The sequence below is a fragment of the Colletes latitarsis genome, unplaced genomic scaffold (genome assembly GCF_051014445.1).
Source record: "Colletes latitarsis isolate SP2378_abdomen unplaced genomic scaffold, iyColLati1 scaffold0013, whole genome shotgun sequence".
Classification (NCBI taxonomy): domain Eukaryota; kingdom Metazoa; phylum Arthropoda; class Insecta; order Hymenoptera; family Colletidae; genus Colletes; species Colletes latitarsis.
Window position 1 is genome coordinate 1,565,247 of NW_027488368.1, and position 22,197 is coordinate 1,587,443.

Sequence of the window (22,197 nt, forward strand, 5' to 3'; positions counted from 1 at the left end):
AATTAAACCTGGTTGCGATTAATATTTTAGAGGATAACGCCGGTTATGTGTCGGTTAAGTCTGGGATTTGCCGTCATCTGTTTCGTACATTCGCATTTTCGCTTACTTGTTGGCCAGATCCTGGCCTTTTTCTGGCTAGCACCAAGTAGTAATGTGGTTCCACACCGAAGCAGTCAATTAAACCTGCTTGCGATTAATACTTTAGAGGATAACTCCGGTTATGTGTCGGTTAAGTCTGGGATTTGTCGTCATCTGTCTCGTACATTCGCATTTTTCGCATACTTGTTGGCCAGATCCTCGCCTTTTTCTAGATTGGATCACGTAGTAATGCGGTACCACACGGAAATAGTCAATTAAACCTGGTTGCGATTAATATTTTAAAGTATGACGCCGGTTATGTCTGGGTTAGGTCTGGTATTTGCCCTCATCTGGCTCGTACTTTCGCATTTTTCACATACTTGTTGGCCAGATCCAGGGCTTTTTCTGGTTTGGATCACGTAGTAATGCGGTACCACCCCGAAACAGTCAATTAAACCTGGTTGCGATTAATATTTTAGAGGATAACGCCGGTTATGTCTCAGTTAGGTCTGGGATTTGTCGTCATCTGTCTCGTACATTCGCATTTTTCGCATACTTGTTGGCAAGATCCTGGCTTTTTCTGGTTTGGATCACGTGGTAATATGGTACCAGAATGAAACAGTCAATTAAACCTGGATTCGATCAATATTTTAGAGGATCACACCGGTTATGTCGAGGTTTGGCCTGGACATTGCCATCACCTAGGTCATACTTCCGCATTTTTCGCGTACTTGTTGGCCAGATCCTGGGTTTTTTCTGTTTTGGATCCCGTAGTAATGTGGTTCCACACCGAAACAGTCAACTAAACCTGGTTCCGATTAATATTTTAGAGGATAACGCTGGTTATGTTTGGGTTAGTTCTGCTATTTGCAATCATCTGGCACATACTTCCGCATTTTTCGCATACTAGCTGGCCAGATCCTGCGATATTTCTGGTTTGGATCACGTAGTAATGTGGTACCACACCGAAACAGTCAATTAAACCTGTTTGCGATTAATATTCTTGAGGATAACGCCGGTAATGTCTCGGTTAGTTCTGGTATTTGCAACCATCTGGCTCATACTTTCTCGTTTTTCGCATACATGTTGGCCATATCCTGGGATATTTCTGGTTTGGATCACGTAGTAATGCTGTACCACACCGAAGCAGCCAGTTAAACCTGGTTGCGCTCAATATTTTAGAGGATAACGTCAGTTATGTCTCGGTTGGGTCTGGTATTTGCCCTCATCCGGCTCGTACTTTCGCATTTTTCGCATACTTGTTGGCCAGATCCACGGCTTTTTCTGGATTGGATCACATAGTAATGCGGTACCACACCGAGACAGTCAACTACATCTGGTTGCGATTAACATTTTGGAGGATAACGCTGGTTATGTTTGGGTTAGTTCTGGTATTTGCAATCATCTGGCTCATACTTTCGCGTTTTTCACATACTTGTTGGCCAGATCCTGGCCTTTTTCTGTTTTGGATCATGTAGTAATGTGGTACCGCACTGAAACAGTCAATAGAAGCTGGTTCCGAATAGTATTTTAGATGATAACTCTAGTTATTTCTGGGTTTGTTCTGGTATTTGCAATCATCTGGCTCATACTTTCGCGTTTTTCGCATTGTTGTTGGCCAGATCCAGCGTTTTTTCTGGATTGGATCACATAGTAATGCGGTACGACACCGAGACGGTCAATTAAACCTGGTAGCGATGAATATTTTGGAGGATAACGCTGGTTATGTATGGGTTAGTTCTGGTATTTGCAATCATCTGGCTCATACTTTCGCGTTTTTCACATACTTGTTGGCCAGATCCTGGCCTTTTTCAGGCTTGGACCAAGTAGTAATGTGGTTCCACACCGAAACAGTCAATTAAACCTGTTTGCGATTAATATTTTGGAGTATAACGCCGGTTATGTCTCGGTTAGTTCTGGTATTTGCAACCATCTGGCTCATACTTTCTCGTTTTTCGCATACTTTTTGGCCAGATCCTGGGATATTTCTGGTTTGGATCACGCAGTAATGCTGTACCACACCGAAACTGTCAATTAAACCCGGATGCGATTAATATTTTAGAGGATAACGCCGGTTATGTCTCTGTTAGGTCTGGTATTTGCCCTCATCTGGCTCGTACTTTCGCATTTTTCGCATACATGTTGGCCATATCCTGGGATATTTCTGGTTTGGATCAGGTAGTAATGCTGTACCACACCGAAACAGTCAATTAAACCTGGTTGCGCTGAATATTTTAGAGGATAACGTCAGTTATGTCTCGGTTGGGTCTGGTATTTGCCCTCATCCGGCTCGTACTTTCGCATTTTTCGCATACTTGTTGGCCAGATCCACGGCTTTTTCTGGATTGGATCACATAGTAATACGGTACCACACCGAGACAGTCAATTAAACCTGGTTGCGATTAATATTTTGGAGGATAATGCTGGTTATGTTTGGGTTAGTTCTGGTATTTGCAATCATCTGGCTCATACTTTCGCGTTTTTCACATACTTGTTGGCCAGATCCTGGCCTTTTTCTGGTTTGGATCACGTAGTAATGTGGCACCGCAATGAAACATTCAATAGAAGCTGGTTCCGAATAGTATTTTAGATGATAACTCTAGTTATTTCTGGGTTTGTTCTGGTATTTGCAATCATCTGGCTCATACTTTCGCGTTTTTCTCATTGTTGTTGGCCAGATCCAGCGTTTTTTCTGGATTGGATCACATAGTAATGCCGTACCACACCGAGACAGTCAATTAAACCTGGTTGCGATTAATATTTTAGAGGATAACGCCGGTTATGTCTCGGTTATGTCTGGGATTTGAGCTCATCTGGCTCGTACCTTCGCATTATTCGCATACTTGTTGGCCAGATCCTGGCCTTTTTCTGGTTTGTATCACGTAGTAATGTGGTACCACACTGAAAAAGTCAATAAAAGCTGGTTCCGATTAATATTTAAGAGGATAACGCCGGTTATGTCTCGGTTAGGTCTGGGATTTGCCCTCATCTGCCTCGTACTTTCGCATTTTTCGCATACTTGTTGGCCAGAAACTGGCCTTTTTCTGATTTGGATAACGTAGTAATGTGGTATCACACTGAAACAGTCAATAGAAGCTGGTTCCGAATAATATTTTAGAGGATAACTCTGGTTATGTCTGGGTTAGTTCTGGTATTTGCAATCATCTGGCTCATACTTTCGCGTTTTTCCCATAGTTGTTGGCCAGATCCTGGGCTTTTTCTGGTTTGGATCACGTAGTAATGTGGTACCACACAGAGACAGTCAATTAAACCTGGTTGCGATTAATATTTTGGAAGATAACGCTGGTTATGTTTGGGTTAGATGTGGTATTTGCAATCATCTGGCACCTACTTTCGCTTTTTTCGCATACTTGTTGGCCAGATCCTGGGCTTTTTCTGGTTTGGATCACGTAGTGATATGGTACGACACCGAAACAGTCAATTAAACCTGGATGCGATTAATATTTTAGTGGATAACGCCGGTTATGTCTCGGTTAGGTCTGGGATTTGCCCTCATCTGGCTGGTACCTTCGCATTTTTCGCATGCCTGTTGGCAAGATCCTGGGCTTTTTCTGGTTTGGATCACGTAGTAATGCGGTACCACACCGAAACAGTCAATTAAACCTGTTTGCGATTAATATTCTTGAGGATAACGCCGGTTATGTCTCGGTTAGTTCTGGTATTTGCAACCATCTGGCTCATACTTTCTCGTTTTTCGCATACTTGTTGGCCATATCCTGGGATATATCTGGTTTGGATCACGTAGTAATGCTGTACCACACCGAAACAGTCAATTAAACCTGGTTGCGCTTATTATTTTAGAGGATAACGTCAGTTATGTCTCGGTTGGGTCTGGTATTTGCCCTCATCCGGTTCGTACTTTCGCATTTTTCGCATACTTGTTGGCCAGATCCACGGCTTTTTCTGGATTGGATCACATAGTAATGCGGTACCACACCGAGACAGTCAATTAAACCTGGTTGCGATTAATATTTTGGAGGATAACGCTGGTTATGTTTGGGTTAGTTCTGGTATTTGCAATCATCTGGCTCATACTTTCGCGATTTTCACACACTTGTTGGCCAGATCCTGGGTTTTTTCTGGTTTGGATCCCGTAGTAATGTGGTTCCACACCGAAACAGTCATTTAAACCTGGTTGCGATTAATATTTTCGAGGATAACGCCGGTTATGTCTGGGTTAGGTCTGGTATTTGCCCTCATCTGGCTCGTACTTTCGCATTTTTCGCATAATTGTTGGCCAGATCCTCGCCTTTTTCTGGTTTGGATCACGTAGTAATGCGGTACCACACTGAAACAGTCAATAAAAGCTGGTTCCGATAAGTATTTTAGAGGATAACGCTGGTTATGTCTGGGTTAGTTCTGGTATTTGCAATCATCTGGCTCATACTTTCGCGTTTTTCGCATACTTGTTGGCCAGATCCTAGTTTTTTTCTGGTTTGGACCAGGTAGTAATGCGGTACCACGCCGAAACAGTCAATTAAACCTGGTTGCGATTAATATTTTAGAGGTTAACGCCGGTTATGTCTCGGTTAGGTCTGGTATTTGCCCTCATCTGGCTCGTACATTCGCATTTTTCGCATACTCGTTGGCCAGATCCAGGGCTTTTTCTGGATTGGATCACATAGTAATGCGGTACCACACCGAAACAGTCAATTAAACCTGGTTGTGATTAATATTTTAGAGGATAACGCCGGTTTTGTCTCGGTTATGTCTGGGTTTTGCCCTTCATCTGGCTCGTACCTTCGCATTTTTCGCATACTTGTTGGCAAGATCCTGGGCTTTTTCTGGGTTGGATCACGTAGTAATGTGTTACCACAACGAAACAGTCAATTAAACCTGGTTGCCCTTAATATTTTAGAGGATAACACCGTTTAGGTTTTTGTTAGGTCTGGTATTTGCAATCATCTGGCTCATACTTTCGCGTTTTTCACATACTTGTTGGCCAGATCCTGGGCTTTTTCTGGTTTGGATCACGTAGTAATGTGGTACCACACCGAAACAGTCAATTAAACCTGGTTGCGATTAATATTTTAGTGGATAACGCCGGTTATGTCTCGGTTAGGACTGGGATTTGCCCTCATCTGCCTCGTACTTTCGCATTTTTCGCATACTTGTTGGCCAGATCCTGGGTTTTTTCTGGTTTGGATCACGTAGTACTGCGGTACCACACCGAAGCAGTCAATTAAACCTGGTTGCGATTAATATTATAGAGGATAACGGCGGTTATGTCCCGGTTAAGTTTGGTATTTGCCCTCATCTGGCACATACTTTCGCGTTTTTCGCATACTTGTTGGCTAGATCTTGGGTTTTTTGTGGGTTGTATCCCGTCGTAATGTGGTTCCACACCGAAACAGTCAATTAAACGTGGTTGCGATTAATATTTTGGTGGATAACGCTGGTTATGTTTGGGTTAGTTCTGGTGTTTGCCCTCATCTGGCTCGTACTTTCGCATTTTTCGCATAATTGTTGGCCAGATCCTCGCCTTTTTCTGGTTTGGATCACGTAGTAATGCGGTACCACACTGAAACAGTCAATTAAACCTGCTTGCGATTAATACTTTAGAGGATAACGCCGGTTATGTGTCTGTTAAGTCTGGGATTTGCCGTCATCTGTTTCGTACATTCGCATTTTCGCTTACTTGTTGGCCAGATCCTGGCCTTTTTCTGGCTAGCACCAAGTAGTAATGTGGTTCCACACCGAAGCAGTCAATTAAACCTGCTTGCGATTAATACTTTAGAGGATAACTCCGGTTATGTGTCGGTTAAGTCTGGGATTTGTCGTCATCTGTCTCGTACATTCGCATTTTTCGCATACTTGTTGGCCAGATCCTCGCCTTTTTCTAGATTGGATCACGTAGTAATGCGGTACCACACGGAAATAGTCAATTAAACCTGGTTGCGATTAATATTTTAAAGTATGACGCCGGTTATGTCTGGGTTAGGTCTGGTATTTGCCCTCATCTGGCTCGTACTTTCGCATTTTTCACATACTTGTTGGCCAGATCCAGGGCTTTTTCTGGTTTGGATCACGTAGTAATGCGGTACCACCCCGAAATAGTCAATTAAACCTGGTTGCGATTAATATTTTAGAGGATAACGCCGGTTATGTCTCAGTTAGGTCTGGGATTTGTCGTCATCTGTCTCGTACATTCGCATTTTTCGCATACTTGTTGGCCAGATCCTGGCCTTTTTCTGGCTTGGACCAAGCAGTAATGTGATTCCACGCCGAAACAGTCAATTAAACCTGTTTGCGATTAATATTTTGGAGTATAACGGCGGTTATGTCTCGGTTAGGTCTAGGATTTGCCCTCATCTGGCTCGTACCTTCGCATTTTTCGCATACTTGTTGGCAAGATCCTGGCTTTTTCTGGTTTGGATCACGTGGTAATATGGTACCAGAATGAAACAGTCAATTAAACCTGGATTCGATCAATATTTTAGAGGATCACACCGTTTATGTCGAGGTTTGGCCTGGACATTGCCATCACCTAGGTCATACTTCCGCATTTTTCGCGTACTTGTTGGCCAGATCCTGGGTTTTTTCTGTTTTGGATCCCGTAGTAATGTGGTTCCACACCGAAACAGTCAACTAAACCTGGTTCCGATTAATATTTTAGAGGATAACGCTGGTTATGTTTGGGTTAGTTCTGCTATTTGCAATCATCTGGCACATACTTCCGCATTTTTCGCATACTAGCTGGCCAGATCCTGCGATATTTCTGGTTTGGATCACGTAGTAATGTGGTACCACACTGAAGCTGTCAATAAAACCTGGTTCCGATTAATATTTTGGAGGAGAACGCCGGTTATGCCTGGGATAGGTCTGGTATTTTGTATCATCTAGCCCTTACTTTCGCACTTTTCGCATACTGGAATGGCCAGATCCTGGCCTTCTTCTGGTTTGGATCACGTAGTGCGGTACCACACCGAAACAGTCAATTTAACCTGGTTCCGATAAATATTTTAGAGGATAACGCCGGTTATGTCTGGGTTAGTTCTGGTATTTGCAATCATCTGGCTCATACTTTCGCATTTTCCGCATACTTGCTGGCCAGATCCTGGGCATTTTCTGACATGGATCACGTACCAATGTGGTACCACACCGAAACAGTCAATTAAACCTGGTTCCGATTGATATTCTAGAGGATAACGACGGTTATGCCTGGGATAGGTCTGGTATTAGCCATCATCTAGCACATACTTTCGCATCTTTCGCATACTTGTTGGCCAGGTCCTGGGTTTTTTTTCTGGTTGGGATCACGTATTAATGTGGTACAACACTGAAACAGTCAAGTAAACCTGGTTTCGAACAATATTTCAGAGGATAACACCGGTTAGGTCTGGGTTAGGTCTGGTATTTGCAATCATCTGGCTCATACCTTCGCATTTTTCGCAAACTTGTTGGCCAGATCCTGGGCTTTTCCTGGTTTGGATCACGTAGTAATGTGGTACGACACCGAAACAGTCAATTAAACCTGGTTGCCATAAATATTTTAGAGGATAACGCCGGTTATGACTGGGTTACGTCTGGTATTTGCAATCATCTTCCTCATACTTTCGCATTTTTGTCATACTTGTTGGCCAGATCCTGGGCTTTTTCTGACTTAGATCACGTAGCAATGTGGTACCACACTGAAGCAGTCAATTAAACCTGGTTCCCAGTAATATTTTGGAGGATAACGCCGGTTATGTCTCGGTTAGGTCTGGTATTTGCCCCCATGTGGCTCGTACTTTCGCATTTTTCGCATACTTCCTGGCCAAATCCTGGGCTTTTTCTGGGTTGGATGACGTAGTAATGCGTTACCACACCGCAGCAGTCAATTAAACCTGGTTGCTATTAATATTTTAGAGGATAACGCCGGTTATGTCTCGGTTAGGTCTGGGATTTGCCCCTCATCTGGCTCGTACCTCCGCATTTTTCGCATACTTGTTGGCCAGATCCTGGGTTTCATCTGGTTTGGATCCCGTAGAAATGTGGTCCCACACCGAAACAGTCAATTAAACCTGGTTGCGATTAATATTTTAGAGGATAACGCCGGTTATGTCTGGGTGAGTTCTGGTATTTGCAATCATCGGGACTCATACTTTCGCATTGTTCGCATACTTGTTGGCCAGATCCTGGGCATTTTCTGGTATGGACCACGTAGTAATGTGGTACCACACCGAAACAGTCAATTAAACCTGGTTGAGATTAATATTTTAGAGGATAACGCCGGTTATGTCTCGGTTAGGTCTGGGATTTGCCCCTCATCTGGCTCGTACCTTCGCATTTTTCGCAAACTTCTTGGCCAGATCCTGGGCTTTTTCTGGTTTGGATCACGTAGTAATCCGGTACCACACTGAAACAGTCAAGTAAACCTGGTTTCGAACAATATTTCAGAGGATAACACCGGTTAGGTCTGGAATTTGCCATCATCTAGCTCATACTTTCGCATTTTGCGCACACTTGTTGGCCAAATCCTGGGCTTTTTCTGGTTTGGATCACGTAGTAATGTGGTAGGACACCGAAACAGTCAATTAAACCTTGTTGCGATAAATATTTTAGAGGATAACGCCGGTTATGACTGGGTTACGTCTGGTATTTGCAATCAGCATCCTCATACTTTCGCATTTTTGACATACTTGTTGGCCAGATCCTGGACTTTTTCTGACTTAGATCACGTATTAATGTGGTACCATACTGAAACAGTCAATAAAACCTGGTTCCGATTAATATTTTGGAGGAGAACGCCGGTTATGCCTGGGATAGGTCTGGTATTTGGCATCATCTAGCCCATACTTTCGCATTTTTCGCATACTTGAATGGCCAGATCCTGGCCTTCTTCTGGTTTGGATCACGTAGTAATGCGGTACGACACCGAAACAGTCAATTAAACCTGGTTGCGATAAAGATTTTAGAGGATAACGCCGGTTATGACTGGGTTACGTCTGGTATTTGCAATCATCTTCCTCATACTTTCGCATTTTTGACATACTTGTTGGCCAGATCCTGGGCTTTTTCTGACTTAGATCATGTAGCAATGTGGTACCACACTGAAACAGTCAATTAAACCAGGTTCCGAGTAATATTTTGGAGGATAACGCCGGGTATGTCTGGGTTAGGTCTGGTATTTGCAATCATCTTGCACATACTTTCGCACTTTTCGCATACTTGAATGGTCAGATCCTAGCCTTTTTCTGGCTTGGCCCACGTAGTAATGTGGTACCACACTGAAAGTGTCAATTAAACCTGGTTCCGATTGATATTTTAGAGGATAACGACGGTTACGCCTGGGATAGGTCTGGTATTAGCCATCATCTGGCACATACTTTCGCATCTTTCGCATACTTGTTGGCCAGGTCCTGGGTTTTTTTTCTGGTTGGGATCACGTATTAATGTGGTACAACACTGAAACAGTCAAGTAAACCTGGTTTCGAACAATATTTCAGAGGATAACACCGGTTAGGTCTGGGTTAGGTCTGGTATTTGCAATCATCTGGCTCATACTTTCGCATTTTTCGCAAACTTTTTGGCCAGATCCTGGGCTTTTTCTGGTTTGGATCACGTAGTAATGCGGTACCACACTGAAGCTGTCAATAAAACCTGGTTCCGATTAATATTTTGGAGGAGAACGCCGGTTATGCCTGGGATAGGTCTGGTATTTTGTATCATCTAGCCCTTACTTTCGCATTTTTCGCATACTCGAATGGCCAGATCCTGGCCTTCTTCTGGTTTGGATCACGTAGTGCGGTACCACACCGAAACAGTCAATTAAACCTGGTTCCGATTAATATTTTAGAGGATAACGCCGGTTATGTCTGGGTTAGTTCTGGTATTTGCAATCATCTGGCTCATACTTTCGCATTTTCCGCATACTTGCTGGCCAGATCCTGGGCATTTTCTGACATGGATCACGTACCAATGTGGTTCCACACCGAAACAGTCAATTAAACCTGGTTCCGATTGATATTTTAGAGGATAACGACGGTTATGCCTGGGATAGGTCTGGTATTAGCCATCATCTAGCACATACTTTCGCATCTTTCGCATACTTGTTGGCCAGGTCCTGGGTTTTTTTTCTGGTTGGACCACGTAGTAATGTGGTACGACACCGAAACAGTCAATTAAACCTGGTTGCGATTAATATTTTAGAGGATAACGCTAGTTATGTCTGGGTTACGTCTGGTATTTGCAATCATCTTCCTCATACTTTCGCTTTTTTCGCATACGTGTTGGCCAGATCCAGGGCTTTTTCTGGTTTGGATCACGTAGTAACGTGGTACGACACCGAAACAGTCAATTGAACCTGGTTGCGATAAAGATTTTAGAGGATAACGCCGGTTATGACTGGGTTACGTCTGGTATTTACAATCATCTTCCTCATACTTTCGCATTTTTGACATACTTGTTGGCCAGATCCTGAACTTTTTCTGACTTGGATCACGTAGCAATGTGGTACCACACTGAAACAGTCAATTAAACGTGGTTCCGAGTAATATTTTGGAGGATAACGCCGGTTATGTCTGGGTTAGGTCTGGTATTTGCCATCATCTAGCACATACTTTCGCATCTTTCGCATACTTGTTGGCCAGGTCCTGGGTTTTTTTCTGGTTGGGATCACGTATTAATGTGGTACCACACTGAAACAGTCAAGTAAACCTGGTTTCGAACAATATTTCAGAGGATAACACCGGTTAGGTCTGGAATTTGCCATCATCTAGCTCATACTTTCGCATTTTGCGCACACTTGTTGGCCAAATCCTGGGCTTTTTCTGGTTTGGATCACGTAGTAATGTGGTAGGACACCGAAACAGTCAATTAAACCTGGTTGCGATAAAGATTTTAGAGGATAACGCCGGTTATGACTGGGTTACGTCTGGTATTTGCAATCATCTTCCTCATACTTTCGCATTTTTGACATACTTGTTGGCCAGATCCTGGGCTTTTTCTGACTTAGATCACGTAGCAATGTGGTACCACACTGAAACAGTCAATTAAACCAGGTTCCGAGTAATATTTTGGAGGATAACGCCGGGTATGTCTGGGTTAGGTCTGGTATTTGCAATCATCTTGCACATACTTTCGCACTTTTCGCATACTTGAATGGTCAGATCCTGGCCTTTTTCTGGCTTGGCCCACGTAGTAATGTGGTACCACACTGAAAGTGTCAATTAAACCTGGTTCCGATTGATATTTTAGAGGATAACGACGGTTATGCCTGGGATAGGTCTGGTATTAGCCATCATCTAGCACATACTTTCGCATCTTTCGCATACTTGTTGGCCAGGTCCTGGGTTTTTTTTCTGGTTGGGATCACGTATTAATGTGGTACAACACTGAAACAGTCAAGTAAACCTGGTTTCGAACAATATTTCAGAGGATAACACCGGTTAGGTCTGGGTTAGGTCTGGTATTTGCAATCATCTGGCTCATACTTTCGCATTTTTCGCAAACTTTTTGGCCAGATCCTGGGCTTTTTCTGGTTTGGATCACGTAGTAATGCGGTACCACACTGAAGCTGTCAATAAAACCTGGTTCCGATTAATATTTTGGAGGAGAACGCCGGTTATGCCTGGGATAGGTCTGGTATTTTGTATCATCTAGCCCTTACTTTCGCATTTTTCGCATACTGGAATGGCCAGATCCTGGCCTTCTTCTGGTTTGGATCACGTAGTGCGGTACCACACCGAAACAGTCAATTTAACCTGGTTCCGATTAATATTTTAGAGGATAACGCCGGTTATGTCTGGGTTAGTTCTGGTATTTGCAATCATCTGGCTCATACTTTCGCATTTTCCGCATACTTGCTGGCCAGATCCTGGGCATTTTCTGACATGGATCACGTACCAATGTGGTACCACACCGAAACAGTCAATTAAACCTGGTTCCGATTGATATTTTAGAGGATAACGACGGTTATTCCTGGGATAGGTCTGGTATTAGCGATCATCTAGCACATACTTTCGCATCTTTCGCATACTTGTTGGCCAGGTCCTGGGTTTTTTTTCTGGTTGGGATCACGTATTAATGTGGTACAACACTGAAACAGTCAAGTAAACCTGGTTTGGAGCAATATTTCAGAGGATAACACCGGTTAGGTCTGGGTTAGGTCTGGTATTTGCAATCATCTGGCTCATACCTTCGCATTTTTCGCAAACTTGTTGGCCAGATCCTGGGCTTTTCCTGGTTTGGATCACGTAGTAATGTGGTACGACACCGAAACAGTCAATTAAACCTGGTTGCCATAAATATTTTAGAGGATAACGCCGGTTATGACTGGGTTACGTCTGGTATTTGCAATCATCTTCCTCATACTTTCGCATTTTTGTCATACTTGTTGGCCAGATCCTGGGCTTTTTCTGACTTAGATCACGTAGCAATGTGGTACCACACTGAAGCAGTCAATTAAACCTGGTTCCGAGTAATATTTTGGAGGATAACGCCGGTTATGTCTCGGTTAGGTCTGGGATTTGCCCCTCATCTGGCTCGTACCTTCGCTTTTTCGCATACTTGTTGGCCAGATCCTGGGCGTTTTCTGGTTTGGATCACGTAGTAATGCGTTACCACACCGCAACAGTCAATTAAACCTGGTTGCTATTAATATTTTAGAGGATAACGCCGGTTATGTCTCGGTTAGGTCTGGGATTTGCCCCTCATCTGGCTCGTACTTTCGCATTTTTCGCATACTTGCTGGCCAAATCCTGGGCTTTTTCTGGTTTGGATCACGTAGTAATGCGTTACCACACCGCAACAGTCAATTAAACCTGGTTGCTATTAATATTTTAGAGGATAACGCCGGTTATGTCTCGGTTAGGTCTGGGATTTGCCCCTCATCTGGCTCGTACCTTCGCATTTTTCGCATACTTGTTGGCCAGATCCTGGGTTTTTTCCGGTTTGGATCACGTAGTAATGTGGTACCACACTGAAACAGTCAAGAAAACCTGGTTTCGAACAATATTTCAGAGGATAACACCGGTTAGGTCTGGGTTAGGTCTGGAATTTGCCATCATCTAGCTCATACTTTCGCATTTTGCGCACACTTGTTGGCCAGATCACTTGCATTTTTCAGACTTGGACCACGTAGTAATGTGGTACCACACCGAAACTGTCAACTAAACCTGGTTCCGAGTAATATTTTGGAGGATAACGCCGGTTATGTCTGGGTTAGGTCTGGTATTTGCCATCATCTAGCACATACTTTCGCATCTTACGCATACTTGTTGGCCAGATCCTGGGCTTTTTCTGGTTTGGATCACGTAGTAATGCGGTACCACACCGCAACAGTCAATTAAACCTGGTTGCGATTAATATTTTAGAGGATACCGCCGGTTATGACTGGGTTACGTCTGGTATTTGCAATTATCTTCCTCATACTTTCGCACTTTTGACATACTTGCTGGCCAGATCCTGGGCTTTTTCTGGTTTGGATCACGTACCAATGTGGTACCACACTCAAACAGTCAATGAAACCAGGTTCCGAGTAATATTTTGGAAGATAACGCCGGTTATGTCTGGGTTAGGTCTGGTATTTGCAATCATCTAGCACATACTTTCGCACTTTTCGCATACTTGAATGGTCAGATCCCGGCCTTTTTCTGGCTTGGCCCACGTAGTAATGTGGTACCACACTGAAACAGTCAATTAAACCAGGTTCCGAGTAATATTTTGGAGGATAACGCCGGGTATGTCTGGGTTAGGTCTGGTATTTGCAATCATCTTGCACATACTTTCGCACTTTTCGCATACTTGAATGGTCAGATCCTGGCCTTTTTCTGGCTTGGCCCACGTAGTAATGTGGTACCACACTGAAAGTGTCAATTAAACCTGGTTCCGATTGATATTTTAGAGGATAACGACGGTTATGCCTGGGATAGGTCTGGTATTAGCCATCATCTGGCACATACATTCGCATGTTTCGCATACTTGTTGGCCAGGTCCTGGGCTTTTTTCTGGTTGGGATCACGTATTAATGTGGTACAACACTGAAACAGTCAAGTAAACCTCGTTTGGGACAATATTTCAGAGGATAACACCGGTTAGGTCTGGGTTAGGTCTGGTATTTGCAATCATCTGGCTCATACTTTCGCATTTTTCGCAAACTTTTTGGCCAGATCCTGGGCTTTTTCTGGTTTGGATCACGTAGTAATGCGGTACCACACTGAAGCTGTCAATAAAACCTGGTTCCGATTAATATTTTGGAGGAGAACGCCGGTTATGCCTGGGATAGGTCTGGTATTTTGTATCATCTAGCCCTTACTTTCGCATTTTTCGCATACTGGAATGGCCAGATCCTGGCCTTCTTCTGGTTTGGATCACGTAGTGCGGTACCACACCGAAACAGTCAATTAAACCTGGTTCCGATTAATATTTTAGAGGATAACGCCGGTTATGTCTGGGTTAGTTCTGGTATTTGCAATCATCTGGCTCATACTTTCGCATTTTCCGCATACTTGCTGGCCAGATCCTGGGCATTTTCTGACATGGATCACGTACCAATGTGGTACCACACCGAAACAGTCAATTAAACCTGGTTCCGATTGATATTTTTGAGGATAACGACGGTTATGCCTGGGATAGGTCTGGTATTAGCCATCATCTAGCACATACTTTCGCATCTTTCGCATACTTGTTGGCCAGGTCCTGGGTTTTTTTTCTGGTTGGGATCACGTATTAATGTGGTACTACACTGAAACAGTCAAGTAAACCTGGTTTGGAACAATATTTCAGAGGATAACACCGGTTAGGTCTGGGTTAGGTCTGGTATTTGCAATCATCTGGCTCATACCTTCGCATTTTTCGCAAACTTGTTGGCCAGATCCTGGGCTTTTTCTGGTTTGGATCACGTAGTAATGTGGTACGACACCGAAACAGTCAATTAAACCTGGTTGCCATAAATATTTTAGAGGATAACGCCGGTTATGACTGGGTTACGTCTGGTATTTGCAATCATCTTCCTCATACTTTCGCATTTTTGTCATACTTGTTGGCCAGATCCTGGGCTTTTTCTGACTTAGATCACGTAGCAATGTGGTACCACACTGAAGCAGTCAATTAAACCTGGTTCCGAGTAATATTTTGGAGGATAACGCCGGTTATGTCTCGGTTAGGTCTGGTATTTGCCCCCATGTGGCTCGTACTTTCGCATTTTTCGCATACTTGCTGGCCAAATCCTGGGCTTTTTCTGGGTTGGATGACGTAGTAATGCGTTACCACACCGCAGCAGTCAATTAAACCTGGTTGCTATTAATATTTTAGAGGATAACGCCGGTTATGTCTCGGTTAGGTCTGGGATTTGCCCCTCATCTGGCTCGTACCTCCGCATTTTTCGCATACTTGTTGGCCAGATCCTGGGTTTCATCTGGTTTGGATCCCGCAGAAATGTGGTCCCACACCGAAACAGTCAATTAAACCTGGTTGCGATTAATATTTTAGAGGATAACGCCGGTTATGACTGGGTTACGTCTGGTATTTGCAATTATCTTCCTCATACTTTCGCATTTTTGTCATACTTGTTGGCCAGATCCTGGGCTTTTTCCGACTTAGATCACGTAGCAATGTGGTACCACACTGAAACAGTCAATTAAACCTGGTTCCGAGTAATATTTTGGAGGATAACGCCGGTTATGTCTCGGTTAGGTCTGGTATTTGCCCCCATATGGCTCGTACTTTCGCATTTTTCGCATACTTGCTGGCCAAATCCTGGGCTTTTTCTGGTTTGGATCACGTAGTAGTGCGTTACCACACCGCAACAGTCAATTAAACCTGGTTGCTATTAATATTTTAGAGGATAACGCCGGTTATGTCTGGGTTAGGTCTGGTATTTGCCATCATCTAGCACATACTTTCGCATCTTTCGCATACTTGTTGGCCAGGTCCTGGGTTTTTTTCTGGTTGGACCACGTAGTACTGTGGTACGACACCGAAACAGTCACTTAAACCTGGTTGCGATTAATATTTTAGAGGATAACGCCAGTTATGTCTGGGTTACGTCTGGTTTTTGCAATCATCTTCCTCATACCTTCGCATTTTTGACATACTTGTTGGCCTGATCCTGGGCTTTTTCTGGTTTGGATCACGTAGTAATGTGGTACGACACCGAAACAGTCAATTAAACCTGGTTGCGATAAAGATTTTAGAGGATACCGCCGGTTATGACTGGGTTACGTCTGGTATTTGCAATCATCTTTCTCATACTTTCGCATTTTTGACATACTTGTTGGCCAGATCCTGGGCTTTTTCTGACTTAGATCACGTAGCAATGTGGTACCACACTGAAACAGTCAATTAAACCTGGTTCCGAGTAATATTTTGGAGGATAACGCCGGTTATGTCTGGGTTAGGTCTGGTATTTGCCATCATCTAGCACATACTTTCGCATCTTTCGCATACTTGTTGGCCAGGCCCTGGGTTTTTTTCTGGTTTGGATCACGTAGTAAAGTGGCACCACACTGAAACAGTCAAGAAAACCTGGTTTCGAACAATATTTCAGAGGATAACACCGGTTAGGTCTGGGTTAGGTCTGGAATTTGCCATCATCTAGCTCATTCTTTCGCATTTTGCGCACACTTGTTGGCCAGATCACTGGCATTTTTCAGACTTGGACCACGTAGTAATGTGGTACCACACCGAAACTGTCAATTAAACCTGGTTCCGAGTAATATTTTGGAGGATAACGCCGGTTATGTCTCGGTTAGGTCTGGTATTTGCCCCCATGTGGCTCGTACTTTCGCATTTTTCGCATACTTGCTGGCCAAATCCTGGGCTTTTTCTGGGTTGGATGACGTAGTAATGCGTTACCACACCGCAGCAGTCAATTAAACCTGGTTGCTATTAATATTTTAGAGGATAACGCCGGTTATGTCTCGGTTAGGTCTGGTATTTGCCCTCATCTGGCTCGTAATTTCGCATTTTTCGCATACTTGTTGGCCGGATCCTGGGCTTTTTCTGGCTTGGATCACGCAGTAATGTGTGACTACACTGAAACAGTTAATAAAAGCTGGTTCCGATTAGTATTTTAGAGAACAACGCTTGTTATGTCTGGGTTCGGTCTGGGATTTGCCCCCATCTGGCTCGTACTTTCGCATTTTTCGCTTACTTGTTGGCCAGATACTCGCCTTTTTCTGGTTTGGATCACGTAGTAATGCGGCACCATACCGAAACAGTCAATTAAACCTGGTTGCGATTAATATTTTAGAGGATAACGCCGGTTATGGCTGGGTTAGGTATTTGCCCTCATCTGTCTCATACTTTGGCATTTTTCGCATACTTGTTGGCCAGATCCTCGCCTTTTTCAGGTTTGGATCACGCAGTAATGCGGTACCACACCGAAACAGTCAATTAAACCTGGTTGCGATTAATATTTAAGAGGATAACGCCAGTTATGTCTCGGTTATGTCTGGGATTTGGCCACATCTGGCTCGTACTTTCGCATTTTTCGCATACTTGTTGGCCAGATCCAGGCCTTTTTCTGATTTGGATCACGTAGTAACGCGGTACCACACCGAAACAGTCAATTAAACCTGGTTGCGATTAATATTTTAGAGGATAACGCCGGTTATGGCTTGGTTAGGTCTGGGATTTGCCCTCACCTGGCTCGTACATTCGCATTTTTCGCATAATTGTTGGCCAGATCCAGGGCTTTTTCTGGCTTGCATCACGTAGTAATGCGGTACCACACCGAAACAGTCAATTAAACCTGGTTGCGATTAATATTTTAGAGGATAACGCCGGTTATGGCTTGGTTAGGTCTGGGATTTGCCCTCACCTGGCTCGTACATTCGCATTTTTCGCATAATTGTAGGCAAGATCCTGGGCCTTCTCTGGTTTGGATCACGTAGTAAGCCGGTACCACACCGAAACAGTTAATAAAAGCTGGTTCCGATTAGTATTTTAGAGGAAAACTCTGGTTATGTCTGGGTAGGTTCTGGTATTTGCAATCATCTGGCTCATACTTTCGCGTGTTTCGCATACTTGTTGACCAGATCCTCGCCTTTTTCAGGTTTGGATCACGCACTAATGTGGTTCCACACCGAAACAGTCAATTAAACCTGGTTGCGATTAATATTTTGGAGGATAACGCCGGTTATGTCTGGGTTAGTCATGGTATTTGCAATCATCTGGCTCCTACTTTCTCGTTTTTCGCATACTTGTTGGCAAGATCCTGGGCTTTTTCTGGTTTGGATCCCGCACTAATGTGTTTCCGCACCGAAACAGTCAATTGAACCTGGTTGCGATTAATATTTTGGTGGATAACGCCGGTTATGGCTTGGTTAGCACTGGGATTTTCCCTCATCTGGCTCGTACTTTCGCATTTTTCTTATACTTGTTGGCCAGCTCCTGGCGTTATTCTGGTTTGGATCGCGCAGTAATGTGGTACCACACTGAAACAGTCAATAAAAGCTTGTTCCGACTAGTATTTTAGTGGAAAACTCTGCTTATGTCTGGGTTAGTTCTGGTATTTGCAATCATCTGGCTCATACATTCGCATTTTTCACATACTTATTGGCCAGATACAGGGCTTTTTCTGGCTTGTATCACGTAGTAATGCGGTACCACACTGAAACTGTCAATTAAACCTGGTTGCGATTAATATTTAAGAGGGGCAACGCCGGTTATGTCTGGGTTAGGCCTGGTATATACCCTCATCTGGCTCGTACTTTCGCATTTTCCGCATACTTGTTGGCCAGATACAGGGCTTTTTCTGGCTTGTATCACGTAGTAATGCGGTACCACACCGAAACGGTCAATTAAACCAGGTTGCGATTAATATTTTAGAGGATAACGCCGGTTATGTCTGGGTTAGGTCTGGTATTTGCCCTCATCTGGCTCGTACTTTCGCATTTTTCGCATACTTGTTGGAAAGATCGTGGCCTTTTTCTGGTTTGGAACACGTAGTAATGCGGTACCACACTGAAACTGTCAATTAAACCTGGTTGCGATTAATATTTAAGAGGGGCAACGCCGGTTATGTCTGGGTTAGGTCTGGTATTTGCCCTCATCTGGCTCGTACGTTCGCATTTTTCGCTTACTTGTTGGCCAGATACTCGCCTTTTTCTGGTTTGGACCACGTAGTAATGCGGTACCATATCGAAACAGTCAATGAAACCTGGTTGCGATTAATATTTTAGAGGATAACGCCGGTTATGTCTGGGTTAGGTCTGGTATTTGCCCTCATCTGGCTCGTACTTTCGCATTTTTCGCATACTTGTTGGAAAGATCGTGGCCTTTTTCTGGTTTGGAACACGTAGTAATGCGGTACCACACTGAAACTGTCAATTAAACCTGGTTGCGATTAATATTTAAGAGGGGCAACGCCGGTTATGTCTGGGTTAGGCCTGGTATATACCCTCATCTGGCTCGTACTTTCGCATTTTCCGCATACTTGTTGGCCAGATACAGGGCTTTTTCTGGCTTGTATCACGTAGTAATGCGGTACCACACCGAAACGGTCAATTAAACCAGGTTGCGATTAATATTTTAGAGGATAACGCCGGTTATGTCTGGGTTAGGTCTGGTGTTTGCCCTTATCTGGCTCGTACCTTCGCAGTTTTCGCATACTTGTTGGCAAGATCCTGGGCTTTTTCTGGTTTGGATCACATAGTAATGCGGTACCACACCGAAACTGTCAATTAAACCTGGTTGCGATTAATATTTAATAGGAAAACGCCGGTTATGTCTTAGTTATCACTGGGATTTGCCCTCAACTGGCTTGTACTTTCGCATTTTTCTTATACTTGTTGGCCAGATCCTGGGCTTTTTCTGGTTTGGATCACGTAGTAATGTGGTACCACACTGAAACAGTCAATAAAAGCTTGTTCCGATTAGTATTTTAGAGGAAAACTCCGGTTATGTCAGGGTTAGTTCTGGTATTTGCAATCATCTGGCTCATACTTTCGCGTTTTTCGCATACTTGTTGGCCAGATCCAGCGCTCTTTCAGGTTTGTGTCACGTAGTAATGTGGTACCACACTGAAACAGTCAATAAAAGCTTGTTCCGATTAGTATTTTAGAGGATAACGCTGGTTTGACTGGGTTAGTCATGGTATTTGCAATCATCTGGCTCATACTTTCGCGTTTTTCGCATACTTGTTGGCCAATCCTGGCCTCATTCTGGTTTGGATTCCGCACTAATGTGGTTCCACACCGAAACAGTCAATTAAACCTAGTTGCGATTAATATTTTCGAGGATAACGCCGGTTATGTCTCGGTTAGTCATGGTATTTGCAATCATCTGGCTCATACTTTCGCGTTTTTCGCATACTTGTTGGCCAATCCTGGCCTCATTCTGGTTTGGATTCCGCACTAATGTGGTTCCACACCGAAACAGTCAATTAAACCTAGTTGCGATTAATATTTTCGAGGATAACGCCGGTTATGTCTAGGTTAGGTCTGGGGTTTGCCCTCATCTGCCTCGTACTCTCGCATTTTTCGCATACTTGTTGGTCAGGTCCTGGCTTTTTTCTGGCTTGGACCACGTAGTAATGTGGTACCACACTGAAACAGTCAATAAAAGCTTGTTCCGATTAGTATTTTACAGGATAACACTGGTTATGACTGGGTCACGTCTGGTATTTGCCCTCACCTGGCTCGTACTTTCGCATTTTTCGGATATTTGTTGGCAAGATCCTGGCCTTTTTCTGGTTTGGATCACGTAGTAATGCGGTACCACACCGAAGCAGTCAATTAAACCTGGTTGCGATTAATATTTAAGAGGATAACGACGGTTATGTCTTGGTTTGCACTGGGATTTGCCCTCATCAGGCTCGTACTTTCGCATTTTTCGCATAATTATTGGCCAGATCCAGGGCTTTTTCTGGTTTGGAACATGTAGCAATGCGGTACCACACCGATACAGTCAATTAAACCTGGTTGCGATTAATATTTTCGAGGATAACGCCGGTTATGTCTCGGTTAGGTCTGGGATTTGCCGTCATCTGGCTCGTACTTTCGCATTTTTCGCTTACTTGTTGGCCAGATCCTGGCCTTTTTCTGGTTTGGATCACGTAGCAATGCCGTACCACACCGAAACAGTCAATTAAACCTGGTTCAGATTAATATTTTGGTGGATAACGCCGGTTATGTCTTGGTTAGCACTGGGATTTGCCCTCATCTGGCTCGTACTTTCGCATTTTTCTTATACTTGTTGGCCAGGTCCTGGCCTTTTTCTGGTTTGGATCACGTAGTAATGCGGTACCACACCGAAATAGTCAATGAAACCTGGTTGCGAGTAATATTTAAGAGGATAACGCCGGTTATGTCTCGGATAGGTCTGGGATTTGCCCTCATCTGGCTCGTACTTTCGCATTTTTCGCATACTTGTTCGCCAGATCCTGGGCATTTTCTGGCTTGCATCACGTAGTAATGTGGTACCACACTGAAACAGTCAATAAAAGCTTGTTCCGAATAGTATTTTAGAGGAAAACTCTGGTTATGTCAAGGTTAGTTCTGCTATTTGCAATCATCTGGCTCATACTTTCGCGTTTTTCGCATACTTGTTGGCCAGATCCAGCGCTCTTTCAGGTTTGTGTCACGTAGTAACGTGGTACCACACTGAAACAGTCAATAAAAGCTTGTTCCGATTAGTATTTTAGAGGATAACGCTGGTTATGACTGGGCTAGGTCTGAGGTTTGCCCTCATCTGGCTCGTGCCTTCGCATTTTTCGCATACTTGTTGGCAAGGTCCTGGGCTTTTTCTGGTTTGGATCACGTAGTAATGCGGTACCACACCGAAGCAGTCAACTGAACCTGGTTGCGATTAATATTTTCGAGGATAACGCCGGTTACGTCTGGGTTAGGTCTGGAATTTGCCCTCATCTGGCTCGTACTTTCGCATTTTTCGCTTACTTGTTGGCCAGATACAGGGCATTTTCTGGCTTGTATCACGTAGTAATGCGGCACCACACCAAAACAGTCAATTAAACCTGGTTGCGATTAATATTTTAGAGGATAACGCCGGTTATGCCTGGGCTAGGTCTGGGATTTGCCCTCATCTGGCTCGTACTTTCGCATTTTTCGTTTACTTGTTGGCCAGATACAGGGCTTTTTCTGCCTTGTATCACGTAGTAATGCGGTACCACACCGAAACTGTCAATTAAACCTGGTTGCGATTAATATTTTAGAG